Source organism: Ruditapes philippinarum, unplaced genomic scaffold (assembly GCF_026571515.1).
Source record: "Ruditapes philippinarum isolate M1 unplaced genomic scaffold, ASM2657151v2 ctg4060_1_1_1_1, whole genome shotgun sequence".
NCBI lineage: Eukaryota > Metazoa > Mollusca > Bivalvia > Venerida > Veneridae > Ruditapes > Ruditapes philippinarum.
Window position 1 is genome coordinate 55,892 of NW_026855793.1, and position 15,414 is coordinate 71,305.

The 15,414-nt window shown below is 34.0% G+C and overlaps 1 long non-coding RNA gene across 1 annotated transcript in view; it reads right to left on the reverse strand.

Annotated features, from left to right (window-relative positions):
• The window catches only part of LOC132744402 (uncharacterized), a 53,364-nt gene extending 39,330 nt beyond the window's left edge, over positions 1–14,034 (reverse strand). The window contains exons 1-2 of the long non-coding RNA XR_009627695.1: positions 13,952–14,034; positions 42–103 (exon numbers count right to left, since the gene is read on the reverse strand). This is a non-coding gene — a long non-coding RNA (uncharacterized LOC132744402). The remainder of the gene's footprint in view (positions 1–41; positions 104–13,951) is intronic.
• Positions 14,035–15,414: the final 1,380 nt, after the last annotated feature.

Here is a 15,414-nt window from a genome sequence, read left to right on the forward strand (position 1 = left end):
TCCACTACAGTTCAAAAATCATCGTATAAGTCTGACCTTACCTTTCAAGTGAATACACCTTTACCTCTTCATATAACTACACGTTAATGAGAAATTTCTGCACCTGTAACAATTTACATAAAATATATATATATATATATATAAAGTTGAATAATTTTTTATATATTTGCAATCTTTGTAGCATAAGTATATCTCATATGCAACATCAAGAATAGAACCTAGAAATAGAGGAAATATTAACAACCAGAACACGCCCTTGATTTAAAGCCTTAGGCAAATATTTTAGTATGACTTGTGGTGATTACCTGTACATAGTTTTAATGTGATGACCTGTAAATGGTTTCGATATAATGACTTGTACAGTTTTAAAATGTTTTAATTAAACTTAGGTAGGAATATATTAAAACAAGAGTTGTCCAAAGAACAACGCGTTCCTACCGTTAAGTGCCGGGTAGTTATCTTAAGAGATAATTTGAATGACAGTTGATTTTGGGTGACAGAACTCACCAAATTGCATCATCATTTCAAATTTGTCAAGTTATTGACAGAGGCCTTTGACCCAACAGTCGTTTTGTATGGACAATCAATATGTCGCGTTTCTTTAGCTGTTTAACATCTAAAACGCTCTAAATTCACAATTACAACATTTTAACCACATGTTTGACAGTTCTAAATAATTAAAAACAAATTGAGAAGTTATGTTGAAAATTTAATCGCTGCATCCCAATTTACAAGCCGCTTCTAGGTTGAAAATATCAATTGAAAAATATCCATGGAAGTGCTGCATGTAAAATAAAATCAATTTAGAAAATAAGCTATTCATAATTCTATTATGCATGTGATAAAATTGTAATGTATATGTGCGTTTTAGAGTAAAAATAACATCTGATAAAAACATGAATTAGGAAAGTTGGATTTTATTAATATTTTAAAATACTTGGCATACCCTCTGAATAAATATTTATTAATTTTTATACGCATTTAAGAAACCATGCCTAAATAACATCAATTTTAGTCATCAAATATAACATACATAAAATGTATCATATGTCAATATTTGGCTTTCAAAGTGTGTTATTGTAAACTTGAAAAGATAGTACACCTTCAAATATCCCACATAAACAGGTAAAACAAATATCAATTCTCATCGCTCCCTTTAACAACAGGCGTTAAGTGTTGTGCGTATAAAATTGCCCTGTACTCTAGTATTGCAGTGACAGCTTAAGGGTCAGGCCCTTTGCTATCAAAACAGTCCATTTCAGGTATTTTCATAGGCCGCCGTACAAGTTAAAATTCACATCATTGGGTAATACTCCGAGGAAATACCATTAGTGCTTTAAAATTAACATTTTTTAAGGGCATGTTTGGTGACATGTCCGGGGTCCATAACTGACAGCGAAAGCTGCCATTTGTGCCGACACGGGCAAATGCATAGAATACGAGGGGAAGTCAGAAAATATCCGGACTTTTGACTCGTTCTCGAAAACCATTCAACATTTAAAAAAAAATCTTTCTACTCTTTTTCAAAATATTCTCCACCTACGTCTACGCACTTTTGCCATCTTCGTGGGAGCTTTTTTATTCCCGCTGTGAACCATAACGTAGACCTATGTTTTAGGTACTGTGTAACAGAAGATATCAAAGCCGCCCTGGTCTTATATTTCTTTCCAGCAAGCAATTTTTCAGTTCTGGAAACAAATAAAAGTCACAGGGGGCGAGGTCTGGGCTATAAGGAGTTGCCATTTGTAAGAGTTAAAACCTCCACTGTAGCTGCGGCGGTATGGGAGGGGGCGTTATCGTGAAGAAGGAGGACATTTTTTCCTGTGCTAACGAATTTGCTTCAGCTTTTCTCTGAGATTTTTCAGAATTACTTCAGAATAGTACTTGGCGGTGACAGTTTGACCTTTTGGCATGAAATGAGTAAGTACCATTCCTCGTGAATCCCAAAAGGCAACAAGCATGACTTTTTTAAGACAGCTTAAACTTTTTAGGAGGTGGGGAACCAGCTCGTTTCCACTGCTTTGACTGAGCTTTTGTCTCAGGTTCGGAATAATGGACCCACATCTCATCTCCAGTGATAATGCGGTTCAAAAACTTATCTCCTTCACGATTAAAACGACTTAAATGTTCTTTTGCATTGGTTACTCTGGTTGCCTTTTGATCTGCGGACAGCTGTCTAGGCACCCACCTGGCACTTACCTTGCTCATGCCTAGGTGTTCGTGTAAAATCTTGTGTGCCGATGCCTTACCGATGCTAAACTTGTTGGCTACCTCCTCCAAAGTTACTCGACGATTTTTGTTGACAAAAGCTTTAACATTTGCTACCATTGTTGGGGTCACCGCCTCAGCTGGCCGCCCAGTCCTAGGCCTGTCACAAACACTTGTTCTGCCTTCACGAAACTGAGAAACCCAGTTGTAGAAGGTTGAACGTGATACACATTTATTATGTTTAAGCCTCTGAAAGATGTGGCAGGGCTTTTCACCTTCTGCAACCAGAAACTTTATTACAGAGCGTTGTTCCTCTAACAAAGAGTCCATGATAGACGAAACACCTATCATATATCAGAGGGCAAAATACTGTGTATACACAACTATCATTGAAAATAAACTGACCACGTTATTGGCGAATGAATGTAGTTTTCACCAATATATAATGTGTTTATATAGCTGCACGTGGAAAGAGAGGACAAGAAAAGTCCGGATATTTTCTGACCGTCCCTCGTACATATATACACCACTAGTGTAGTTACATTTTTTCTTGTCCTCCGGTATCAGTGATTCCAATACCATTAGTGTTGAGATTAAATACCGCTTAAGCCGGTGCTAGGGAGCGTCTTGCAATTCTATTAACCACAATCTCCCAGAGGCTTTCATGAACATGGACCATGAGAGAATTTTATAAGAGTTGTAATTGGACGTAAAACATTTGGCCTTAAAGGTCAATGTTATTTATGAATGAAAGTAAAGTTTAGTTCTACTTCAAGGTCTTGTTCCAAGGGTTGTTGTTGCCAAGTATGAAGACTTTGCGGACGGCAAGGCCGCCATGACTGTAACAATACCTCTTTTACTTTCTTCATTAAAAAGGTCGGGATAAAATGGAAAATCCATGACCAACGGAGCGGAGCAATTTTATATAATTTGAACAAAATTAAAAGAGGTCCACAATATTTCATGTCAAATATATATCAGATTTAGATGTAATGGCTTTTGAGGAATAGAAATTTTAAAGGCGCATTGTGCTGTCACTTTTATTTCTAAAAAACGTTTTATTTTTGATAAAGTTTACAAAAAAAAATTGCTTGCTCTGCTGGCAATTGTAATAATCATAGTGAATGAGTATTTTGTATTGAATAAAAAAATACTAGTTTGTTAACATTTTGCTACCTTTATGACACATTACTGCACATTTTTCTCAACTTACTCCAGTTGATAAATATCTAATATCTAATTCCATTATAATATTACTTCATCATTTATAAAGAATTAAAACATATGAATTTTTGAAACATGATCTGCCTTAAGTTTTTACTTTATAAGTACAGTAGAAACCCTCAATTAAGACCACCATCCGGACTGGACAAAAGTGGTCTTAATTGCGGGGTGGTCTTAATTGTGGAAATTCTTATCATTGCTTACATGCCTATTTTAGTCACTTTGTATGGACAAACAATATGTATCTTAACCTGCAAATACAATATAAAAGTATGTTATAATGTTACATGTAATGGAAAGAACACATATTTCTGAAGAAATTTAATATTAAATTTTCTTTGTTCTGATTTCAATATTAATCATTTTATGATGTTTATTATTCACATATCATATAAGACATTATTCCTTCACAAAATGAATGTGCTAAAATCAACATTAAACCACTCTAAAATATACTTTCTCACCTTATTTCATTTTATATCCCTTAAATAACAGGTTTTGACACCTTGTGTAATCAAGTGTCATGCCTAAGAGCAATCAAGCATATAATAACAACATAACAACAAATTGAAGATCTAGAAAGGTGTTGATTTTAATATCAGTGGTCTCATGATTTTAATATCAGTGGTCTCAATAGTGAGGTCAAATAAAGAACATAACAAAGAATTGGGACTGAATTTGGTGGTCTTAAAAGTGGATAAGCGAGGTGGTCTTAATAACCATTGACATAAAGAACAGAAAATTCCGTTCTTTTAATAACTGGTCTAAATAGCGGGATGGTCTTAATTCCGGGGTGGTCTTAAGTAGGGTTTCTACTGTACTAGGAAAATATAAGGACCTGAGGTAGGATCGATGTAGACCCGGGGCTATAATTAGAAAGAAAAAAACAACACCTGGGTAATGGTCCACCAGACAATGGTTCATGTCAAATATCTAAGTAACGACGAAGCTATACCTAAAGCTTTGGTCAAAATGAGTAACATGGTAAGTAAACGGACCAAGATATTTATAATAGACATGATAACAAATAATTATTTCATTTACCTCAAGTATGTATTAGTTTATAGCCATAATAGAGGTTCCCATATATCTTTATACATTTTTAAAAAATGACATTTTTATTGGTTATGCCAACTCAGCAGATCTATTTATGTGCTGTTTACAAAAACAGTACTTTCGCTTTCATATTTTAAGCTTGTGATGACTGGCATGTTATTTCGAAAATGTTCTTCATTTTACCTTAAACATGTAAACTAACCTAATTCATAAAATAAAGAGGAACAGACTGAAGTGAACAATTATATATAATATAACGTACTATATATAAAATAATTAGTTCCCACGACGGCTGTTTACAAAATGGGTTTTCTAATGAGACACATAAATAAATAGGCATAGACTTAACACGGATAATATAATGATTTACATTCAACAGAAGTACACTCAGCAAAAAAAAGAAACTTGCATTATGTAAACCTGAATTAAGTGCGTACCTCAATTTATTAAAACACAAGCCCCACAATCTCCTGCAGTTGTATCATGTACGGGCGACTTCTTTCACTCTTATTCACAACTTCAAAAACATTATTGTAAATCTTGAGACTTTCAGAAGCCATGCCACGGCTCTCCAAAATCAACGCCATCAGACTATTTGGTTGCTGCAAGTGAGTGCTAGGGTTATGGATGTTGCACAGCATTTTGGCTGCTCTAGGTAAACAAGTAATAATCTTGTTTACAAGTAATAATCTAACACGTCTCTATGGAACGCCATAGCTGCCTCATGTTATTACATTTCTTTTTATCTTGCCTAGAAAGCGTCTTATTATGTCAAATATTAGCGTTGTGTTGCCATAGTATTGTATCGACTTGTCTAAACATTGTCTTATTATGCGTAACAGTAGTCTTATCTCTTCGAAATGTGATGTTGACTTGTCCTAACATTGTTTAATTATTTCAAACAGTAGTGTTATCATGCCAAAATGTCGTTTTTGCTTCTCTGAAATGTGTCATATTATGTCAACTAGTCGCGCTATTAGCTTTTTTCAAAAGACTGTTTGATCATTAGAAACAGTAGTGTTCTTTTCTCGAAATTTGGTGTTGACTTATCAAAGCACAGCTTTATTTGATCAAACTTCTGTTATTTTGTCAAAATACGGTGTTTAAATGCCTTATCGTTGTCATATTTTGTCAAACAGAAGTGTAAATTTGCCAACGTACACTACTGAATTGCCTTATTCTATCAAATATTCGCCAAAATGGGGTGTTGACATGTTAACTGGACTAAATCATGCCTTACTATGATAAACTGTATGCCATTTTGTCAAAAAAGCGGTTTTGATTGGTTAAAACCCAGTCTTATGAATTCAAAAAATTGCGGTATCTTGTCAAAACTCTTTCTTATAAAGTAAAACAGAAGTGCTATATATTGTGAAAAATTGATGTTTTCTTGTAAAAACAGATACAGTCCTATTATGTCTAATAATTATCTTATTTCGTTCAAATATAGTTCTGTCTTGAGAAAGCGCTGTCTGATTTTGCTTAACTGTTCCGTTATCTTTTCTGCTCTAGATATGCTTTCACGCTCTGCGTGGGCTTTGGTCACGTGATACTATATTTGGCCAACATTGCATCTGGACAGGATAACACGATTATCTGACATAATGTGACGGTATTTAGAGAAGTTAACGTAATAAATTGGCAGGTCAACGCCACTGTATTACATAATGATACTGTGTTTTAACAAGTAAACACCACATTTGAAAAGGCAAAATGATACTTCGCCATAAAAGGACGATGTTTAGTATAATTAACACCGAACCTTGACAAAATAAAACGGCACTTTGACAAAAATATAGTATTGTACTCAAGTCATCACCACATTTCGACAAGATGATATAACTATTTGAGATAATAAGACGAATCTAGACAAGTTAAATCTACATTTGGACATAATAGCATGACAGTTCGACAAAACCAAAACAGCGTTTTAACAGTTCATAATCATAATTTGTAAAGATATCACCATTATTTCACATAATAAGACGGTGTATAGGCAGGTTAACATCAAGTTTGGATAAAATGGTATGGCGATCTGAGAAAATAAGGATGTGTTAAGACATGTCAATACCATCTTTCCACAAGTCAACAATACTGTTTGACATAATAAATTAACGTTTACACAAACAAACATAATTTATTGGCAAGTCAACACTAGTATTTCACATAATAAGTATATTTTTAGACAGGATAACAACAGTTTTAGACAAGAAAGCATGATGTTTTGGCACAATAAAACAGAATAACACCACCCCATACAAAGCAACATTGCAGTTTGACAAAACAGGACAATACTCAGACAAGTCAATATAACAGTTGAACAAGATATCATTACTAGCCGACATGATAAGACATGATTTTTACAAGTTGACCCCAAGTTCCGACAAGATAACACTACTGTTTCACATAATAAGACAATTTCAAGACTATTCAACATCACATTTAAACAAGGCTGTGTTTAGACATGTTGAAATCTTAATTCGAAAAGATGGCGTGTATGTTAGACATATTAAGACTTCCATTAGGCATATTAACACCGGATTTGGACATGATAACATGACGTTTTGAAATAATAAGACAGTGTTTAGACAAGTCAGCACTACGTTTTGATAAGATAACATGAATATTTGATCTAATAAGACTTCGTTAAGACAGGTTCTCATAAAACGTTGGCAAGCCAACACTACTATTATACATAATAAGACGCTTTTAGGGGGAAATAAAACAACATGAGGCAGCTATGGCGTTCCATACGTCTCGGTAATACTGGATCTGTTCATGACCGTACCTCATATGGCGTCACTAAGGGACAACCACGTCATTAGGCTGAATCACCTTCGCAACCGTATTTTGCCAGCTACAGCTACTGCTCGGCAGTTACGTGTCAGTGCCCAAACTATCCGAAACCGCCTTATGCCATCCTACCCGCAGATCATATACTTGCCATACTGAGAACCCGTCATAGGGTCACCAGGTTGCCAAAAAGGCTAATCCTTTGTTCATTTTGTATAACATCAACAATGAGAATACCCCCAAATCGGTAAAATATATAATACATTATAGTTCATAGTAACATTCAGCAAATTAATTTTTTTCTTGCAAATTTCTTGCCAAAGAATTCACCTTAGGTGATATTTAAGGAAACTGTTTGAGGAAATTTTTACTTTAGGGAAATTATTGGACTGGAGGATTTTCTTCCCTTAAAACTTAAAATTCTTTATCTGATCCTTTTAATTTATTTTGCCTTTTCATTGAGGCACATATCTTAATTACACGGATCTGTAACACAAGTCATGACTTTACAGATCTTAATCAACTCATGCAATCTTGTCTATTTATAAATATGAATCACCAATGTTCTAAAATATCGACACTAATTGAATGCATGTTTTGGCTACATCACATTAGGGCTTTTCCACATTACCGATGGCGCGAGCACCTTGTAGATGGCTCAATTACATTAGAATAAATGTAAATATTTTATTTTTAACCACGCTATTTGAAATATTATTTGTCTTGAGCCAAAGGTGAGGTAGGCACAATGTAACATGTAAGATAGTGTGGGTCAACATTTACTTTATGGTAGAGAAAATCACTCAAGATGTGTCTCCTCGCGAAAGAAAACACACGAGTTGATATTTGGTAAAAGTTCTTGCAACGTCATTTTAGAGAATTTCGAATTGAAACTGCATCCAAACTGATGAGTAAAATGTTCTACGTGGCATAGCATTTTTCGATTTTTGAAACAGAAGCATACTATTAAAATCGGATTTTTTTATTAATTGTTTTTACCTTTTTCTGCCTTGTTTTGGTCGATGGCGCAATAACGGAAGTGTCGATGGCTCTCATTTAAACAGAAAACCAAAATGTAAAAGAGCCACTGTTGAGTAGGCGTGACTAAAACTTGAAATAATAAGAGTCACTTTTTAATGGCCAAGATTGTTTTGCTAGTTTACCTGTCCTTTTATGGATGTTCTTAAAATCGTGAAAATTACAAACTCAGTATTGATTTTCCAGGAGTTATAATTAGAAACCGTATCGCTTTCAAAATAATGAAAGCTCGCCAATGATTGGTTGTTTGAAAGACCACGAGAAGGTGACTACCTATGAGTGGATTTCAGATCGTATTACATATTTAGGGATGATTTAAATAGATTGTAGTTTAATATGTATACCATCTTTAAAAAAAGCTTTACTTCGAAATTCTTACTTCTACTTGAAACTTCGAAGCGTTTCCAATGTAGCATATCTGATGAGCGGCGCACACAATATTACATGGCGCCAAGAGAAAATTGGCCCCTTTAAACCTTACTAAGATTCAAGTTTTTGCGCGCGAAATTTCGTCTGCATACAGATGTTACAACGATATGTGTTTTGGTTGTTAGAACTCCATAGCATGATCAGTAGAGGAGAAACAGAGCTATTTAACCCGTCACTGTCTACGTGAGGAAATCACAATGACGTCAACTATTTAGAAGCTTTAACTTAACACTGGGTACGTCTAATGATACAATTTTTCAGATACTGAAAGATCTGAACATGAGCAAGAAGAGCGCTAGATAGGTACCTCGACTTCTCACCGGCGACCACAAGACAGCGCGTTACTTCATCGTCGGAATGTCTGAAGCTTAAGGAGGAAGGGGATGCATTTCTAGTCACCCAGGATGAAACTTGTCTTTCACAAAATGACCCAGGAACAAAGGCCGACTATTTGCTTCAAAAAATTATCATTTCATTGTCATGCAAGTCTATATGTATCGAAAATCAGAAAAAGCATCATTTACTTCGGCCGAGTAGCTTTAATAAAGATTCTTCTTGTTTGAATTTACAGATTATTAGTGAAGTCACAACGGTTATCTCTTTACTTTTTCTACAACCCACGTATAAACCTGATAAATATGTCACTTTCGATGATAATTGTAACAATAATTTATAACGGTCTATATAATGTGTAATTTAAGAGCTGACACATATAAATCTTACTTTGTATAATCTTTATGAAAGTTAAGAATTTGAATAAGTATGTACACTATATAACTTATCAAAATGGGTTTCCTATTGCACAAGGAATATAAACAGATGCTTTAAAGTAAACTAGGAATGTGTGGTAACGTCACGAATGCCCCTCGCATGCAGCCAAAATTTCAAATAATATAATAACATTTTGTTTTAAATTTGTTTGCATAAACGATTTTTTTATTCCAAGCTCAATGTCAATCTTAACCTTTTTATGGTGGCTCTATACATCGATGTTTAAAGTTTTTAAAACATTGCGTCTGGTAATTTGATTGTTTTGTGAAATTGTTTGTCAACGGTGGTTGGGTATTGAAACAGAACAGAACAGAATATTTATTTTGACTTAAGCAAATAAAGCTTTTCATCGATCATAAAAATATAATACATGTCCATTCAATCGCATGCAAATGAAAATGGCAAAAAATGTAAGTTGCATAGAAGGAAAATAATATACAACGTAATCAGTGAGCATCAAATCAAATTGGCAAATATATATTACAAACACATCAACATTTGATATTATTAAACTTCGAGATTAATGTGATTGTTTTTTACTTTCAGAGCTCTTGAAATAAATATAGACAGTCTTCACAATATTTTGTGATTATTGCAATCTAACAGTTCAATAAACTTAAACATGTAAGGACGATTTCTGACGAACTATATAATTTTCTAACTTTTTTATACTTCTCACATATACACACAAAATGAAATTCGTCTTCAATATCGTCTTTGGTACATATAACACACTTTCGTTCACTTCTTATCTTGTTTCTATGGCGACCCTGATCTATGGCTAAACAGTACGAAGAAAGTTTAAATTTAGCCAAGACATTTCTGAAGTTTTGTCAAGTATTCAGACATTTCAAAAGTTTGTTTAATTTATTTATATACAGTCAATGCCGTTAAAATGCTTACTGCCTCTCTCCACTGTACTATATAAATGTCTTTAAGCATAAGCTTCAACTGTGCAATAAAGCACTCTATGTTAACAACAGATGCAGGAAAACACAAGAAATCATAAAACACCATTCCTTGCAACATAGTCTTAACTTTTGATAACCAATTGTTTTGTAAATCATGTGACTCAAATAGAAAATTATAAACAGAATATAAAGTACAATTCTTATCATGTAAATTTAATAGTTTGAAAAATATTTCATCATTTCCACTTTTCTGTTTAAATTAACGGAAACCGTCCCTTTACACCATAAAGTGCATAACCCTTCTTACTTATTTTTACATCCAAATCCCCATAGTTCAGAACAATATGACATTATAGATGTTACATAAGCATCAAAAAGTTTAAAGTTTATTTGTAATGGTATTTGCATCCCTCGAGTGATGCTTTTGAGAGAAAACATTGATCTAAGAGCTTTATCTCTTAATGCAGCTATGCCTTTTCGAAATGAACCGCCACTGCTCATTACAAAGCCTAGGTAATTAAAGTTTTCAACAATATCTATGTTTTGGCCGTTATAAGTCCAAGCCTGATTTCTTGGTAATTGACCACCCTTTCGGAATACCATAATTTTAGTCGTTTCAACGTGAACAGTTAGGTGCCATCTTTTAAAACACGTCTCTAATTGGTTAATATTGATTTGAACAGCTTCAGATGTTTAGGAGTCCCAAACCCCAAGTTTGAATCCCTCTTGGACTTTTGTTCATAATAACTAAATTAAATTGTTACAATCATTCTGATAAATAATTTAAAAAAACAAAACATTTTTTTTCTGCTTATTTTTTCATTCATTTTCATATCTTTAATAAACAAATACTTTTCTTCTGCCAAACCGATGGAAGGTAGATTTCAAATATAATTTACTACTTGCACTAAGGGCAGATGATATGAAAACACATGTAAATGTCATCGAGTCGGAAATTTCTCATCTTTTTTTAAAAATCAAGGGGCATAACTCTGGCATAAATTATCGAAAAATGACCAAATTCGATTTTGACCTTCGCATTCTTTTAATGTATCCATGTGTCAAATTTGAGTTGACTGTGTACAGCTGTTGGAGAACGGAACATTTCTCATTAGTTTAAAAGTTCAAGGGGCATAAGTCTGGCAAAAATCATCGATCAATGACCAAATTCGCACTTGACCTGCGAATTTTTTGGACGAATCCATATGTCAATTTGAGTTGAACATGTGTACAGCTGTTGGGAAGATAACATACGGAAACGAAAAATTTCTTATTATTTTCAAAGTGAAAGGGGCATAACGCTGCCAAAAATCATTGAACCAAAGCTAAATTCGAAATTGATCTGCGCATTCCTTTGACGTATCCATTTGACAAATTTGAGTTAACCTGTTGGGGATATAAGGAACGGAAACTGAAAATTTCATATCATTTTAAAAGTGAAAGGGGCATAACTCTGCCAAAATAATCGAACCATAACTAAATTCGAAGTTGACCTGCGCATTCCTTTTAAGTTTGAAATTTAAGTTGAATATTTACAACTGTTGGGGAGATAATGAACAGACACTGAAAATTTTATCAAGGGGCATAACTCTGCCAGAAATCGGACCATGACCAAATTCGAACTTGACCTGTATTTTCTCATGATATATCCATACGTCAAATTTGAGTTGAATGTGTGCAACCGTTGCTAAGATAATAAGCGGAAACTCATGATGACAGAATGACGGAAGGACGGAACAGGGTAACACTATATGCCCCAGCCATTTTATGGCGGGGGCATAATGACGTACTAGTTATAACCAATCAATATGTGAAATATAAAGAGTTTGATCTTTGAACTAGTGAGCCCATTATGACTAATAAATAATTGAGATAAAATGTTTTCAAGGTAATAAGCAGAAACCATATTTACTTTTAAGGCACCTGTGATATTGACATTTGAACTAGTGATCCCAAAATCAAGAGGGGTCATCTACCACATATGACTATTCAATATGAGTAATATGAAGACTTTGTAATAAATAGTTTTTATGATAATGAGCAGAAACCATTTTGACATTCAAGGCCCCTGTGACCTTGACCTTTGACAAAGTGATCCCAATATCAATAGGGGATATCTACTAGTAATGACCAATTAATATGTGAAATATGAAGACTTTGTAATAAATAGTTTTCAAAATAATAAGCGTAAACCATTCTGGCATTTAAGGCACCTGTGCCCTTGACCGTTACCCTAATTACCCCAAAATCAATAGGGGTCATCTAATAGTTATAACCAATCAATATGAAAAATATGAAGACTTTGTGATAAATAGTTTTCAAGAAAATACGCGGAAACCATTCTGACATTTAAGACTCCAGTGACCTTGACCTTTGAGCTAGTGACCCCAAAATCAATAGGGGTCATCTACTATATATAAAAAATCACTTTGTGAAATATGAAGACTTTTTGATGAGAAGCTTTCAAGAATGAGCGGATACCATACTTTTATTCAAGGTCCATGTGACCTTGACCTTTGACTTAGTGACCCCAAAATCATTAAGTGTCACCTACTAGTTATGTCCAATCAGTATGTGAAATATGGAGACTTTGTGATAAACAGTTGTCAAGATAACAAGCGGAAACTATTCTGACATTGAAGGTCCCTATGACCTTGATCTTTGAACTAGCGACCCCAAAATCAATAGGCGTAATCTACTAGTTATGATCAATCAATATGCAAAATATTTTCAAGATAATGAACAGAAACCATACTACCATTCAAGGCCTTGTGATCTTGTCCTTTGACCTAGTGATCCTAAAATTAATAGGGGTCATCAAATAATTATTACCAATCAATATTTGAAATTTGAAGACTTTGTGATAAATAGTAAGCAAGGTAATTAGCAGAAACTATTCTTACATTAAAGGGTCCTGTGACCTGTCCCTTTGATCCAGTAACTCAAAAATCAATAGGGGACATCTACTAGTTATGACCAATCACCATGTGAAATATGAAGACTTTGTAATGAATAGTTTTCAAGATATTTGGCGGATATGTCATTTAAGGCACATGTGACCTTGACCTTTGACCTAGTGATCCAAATATCAATAGGGGTTAGGTACTAGTTATGGCCAATCACTGTGTGAAATATGTAGACCTTGATATAAATAGTTTTCAAGATAATCAGCAAAAACCATTCTGACATTTTATGCCCATGTGACCTTGACCTTTGACCTAGAGACCTTTAAATCAACAGGGATCTTCTACTAATTATGATCAATCAGTATGTGAAATATGAGGACTGTGTAGTTTTTAAGATAATCAACGGGAACCATGTGGTCTACTGACGGACAGACCGACCTACCTACCGACCGACATTAGCTAAACAATAACCCCTTTTCTTCGAAGGGGGGGGGGGCTTAATAAGCATAATTAATAAAATAACACACATTTTCAACTAAAAATTACATAGAATGGAATGTTTGGAATTTACGATGTAAAAACTTATTCAACAAACATGTGCGGCGTATATCTTACCTGTACAATAAACGATTTTCCAAGACGTAAATACAGCTCATAATAAATGATAACTAGTTTGTTCTAATGTCTCTTGTACATCTGCAAAGAAAGCAACACTATTTCAAAACGATGTTACATACTAATACATGCAACGTACATTGTGTTATATATGTATTTGGTTGGTTTTTCCCTGTCATATATGTCAAAAAAGTACCATAAACCTGTTCATGTTCTACTCACGGCTTAATAAAGTTAATTTGGTTGCATACAAGCTGGTGGTTGTAACAGTTAATATAAAATAGAAGATATTGAATGAGTGTAGAAGAGGCGAGCATAATATTGTTTTATTCAACTCGTTCAATAACTTTAGTATTTGAACCCACACGAATATTTAATTCTATTTACCACATATTCAAAATAAAAACGATTTACAGTTTAAAAGGGTCATGTTCCATTGACGCGCCTATAGTGTAACGCGAACATTAGTGCGCGTTAACGATAAAAACAGAAAGGGGAAAAAAAACAAGACACTGAAACGTGATATACTCCTCTGGCTCATTCTCTTCTCTACGGTTATCTTTGCAGATGATTTTATCTATAAGTTATTTTGCATTTTTATGTCTATCAGGACCAGAGCTGCATCAGTACTAAGGGTGTAGTAGTTAAGTACCAGTACCAGTACTTGGCAAATTATGCAGTACCATTACAAGTACCAGTACTAGATTTTAGCTCGATACTGCAGTACCAGTTCTTTTTTGGGGAAGTAATTAAGTATCAGTACCATTTCTTTTATTTAATAAATACACAGTGTCAAACAAATAATTGCACATATTCTTCATCAAAGAAATCAAATCATTATTAACTTTAAAGCAGCACACCTCCAGATTCATGCTAATTTTGATGAAAATTTTAGAAATGTATTTAGAAGTAAAATATTGTACGGCAAATTAAGTAACTTACATATTGCAATTGGCACTTACAATCCAAGAAAATTACCAAAAAGTTATCAACATATGCAAAAGTAGCCCTTACTGCGTTAGTAATGCAGTAGAAACATGGTAAAAAATATTACAAAACAGTCTTAACCGCACATAACATAAAAAATATAACTTGGATCTTTAATGTTTTAATGTAATTTACAGCTTTATTTTATGAGAAAAATTGATGCTATTTATTAAAAACAAAAGTACTGCATTGTTATGCAGTAGCAGTACCACTTTTTAAGACAGTAATGCAGTACCAGTACCAGTAGTAGCAAAATTGTGTAAGAGTAATTCAGTATCAGTACCAGTACTTGCAAAATCGCTGCAGTACCTACTGCAGTACCAGTAATGAAGCTCTGGTCAGGACTGAAATGTCAATGAATATTTTCGCATTTAAGTCACAAAGATGACATGTAAACTAGAATAACTTAGCTACATGCGCATATTATCCCGCCAGATGATTGATTCAGTATTAACAAGTAGAGATTTTGATGCTAA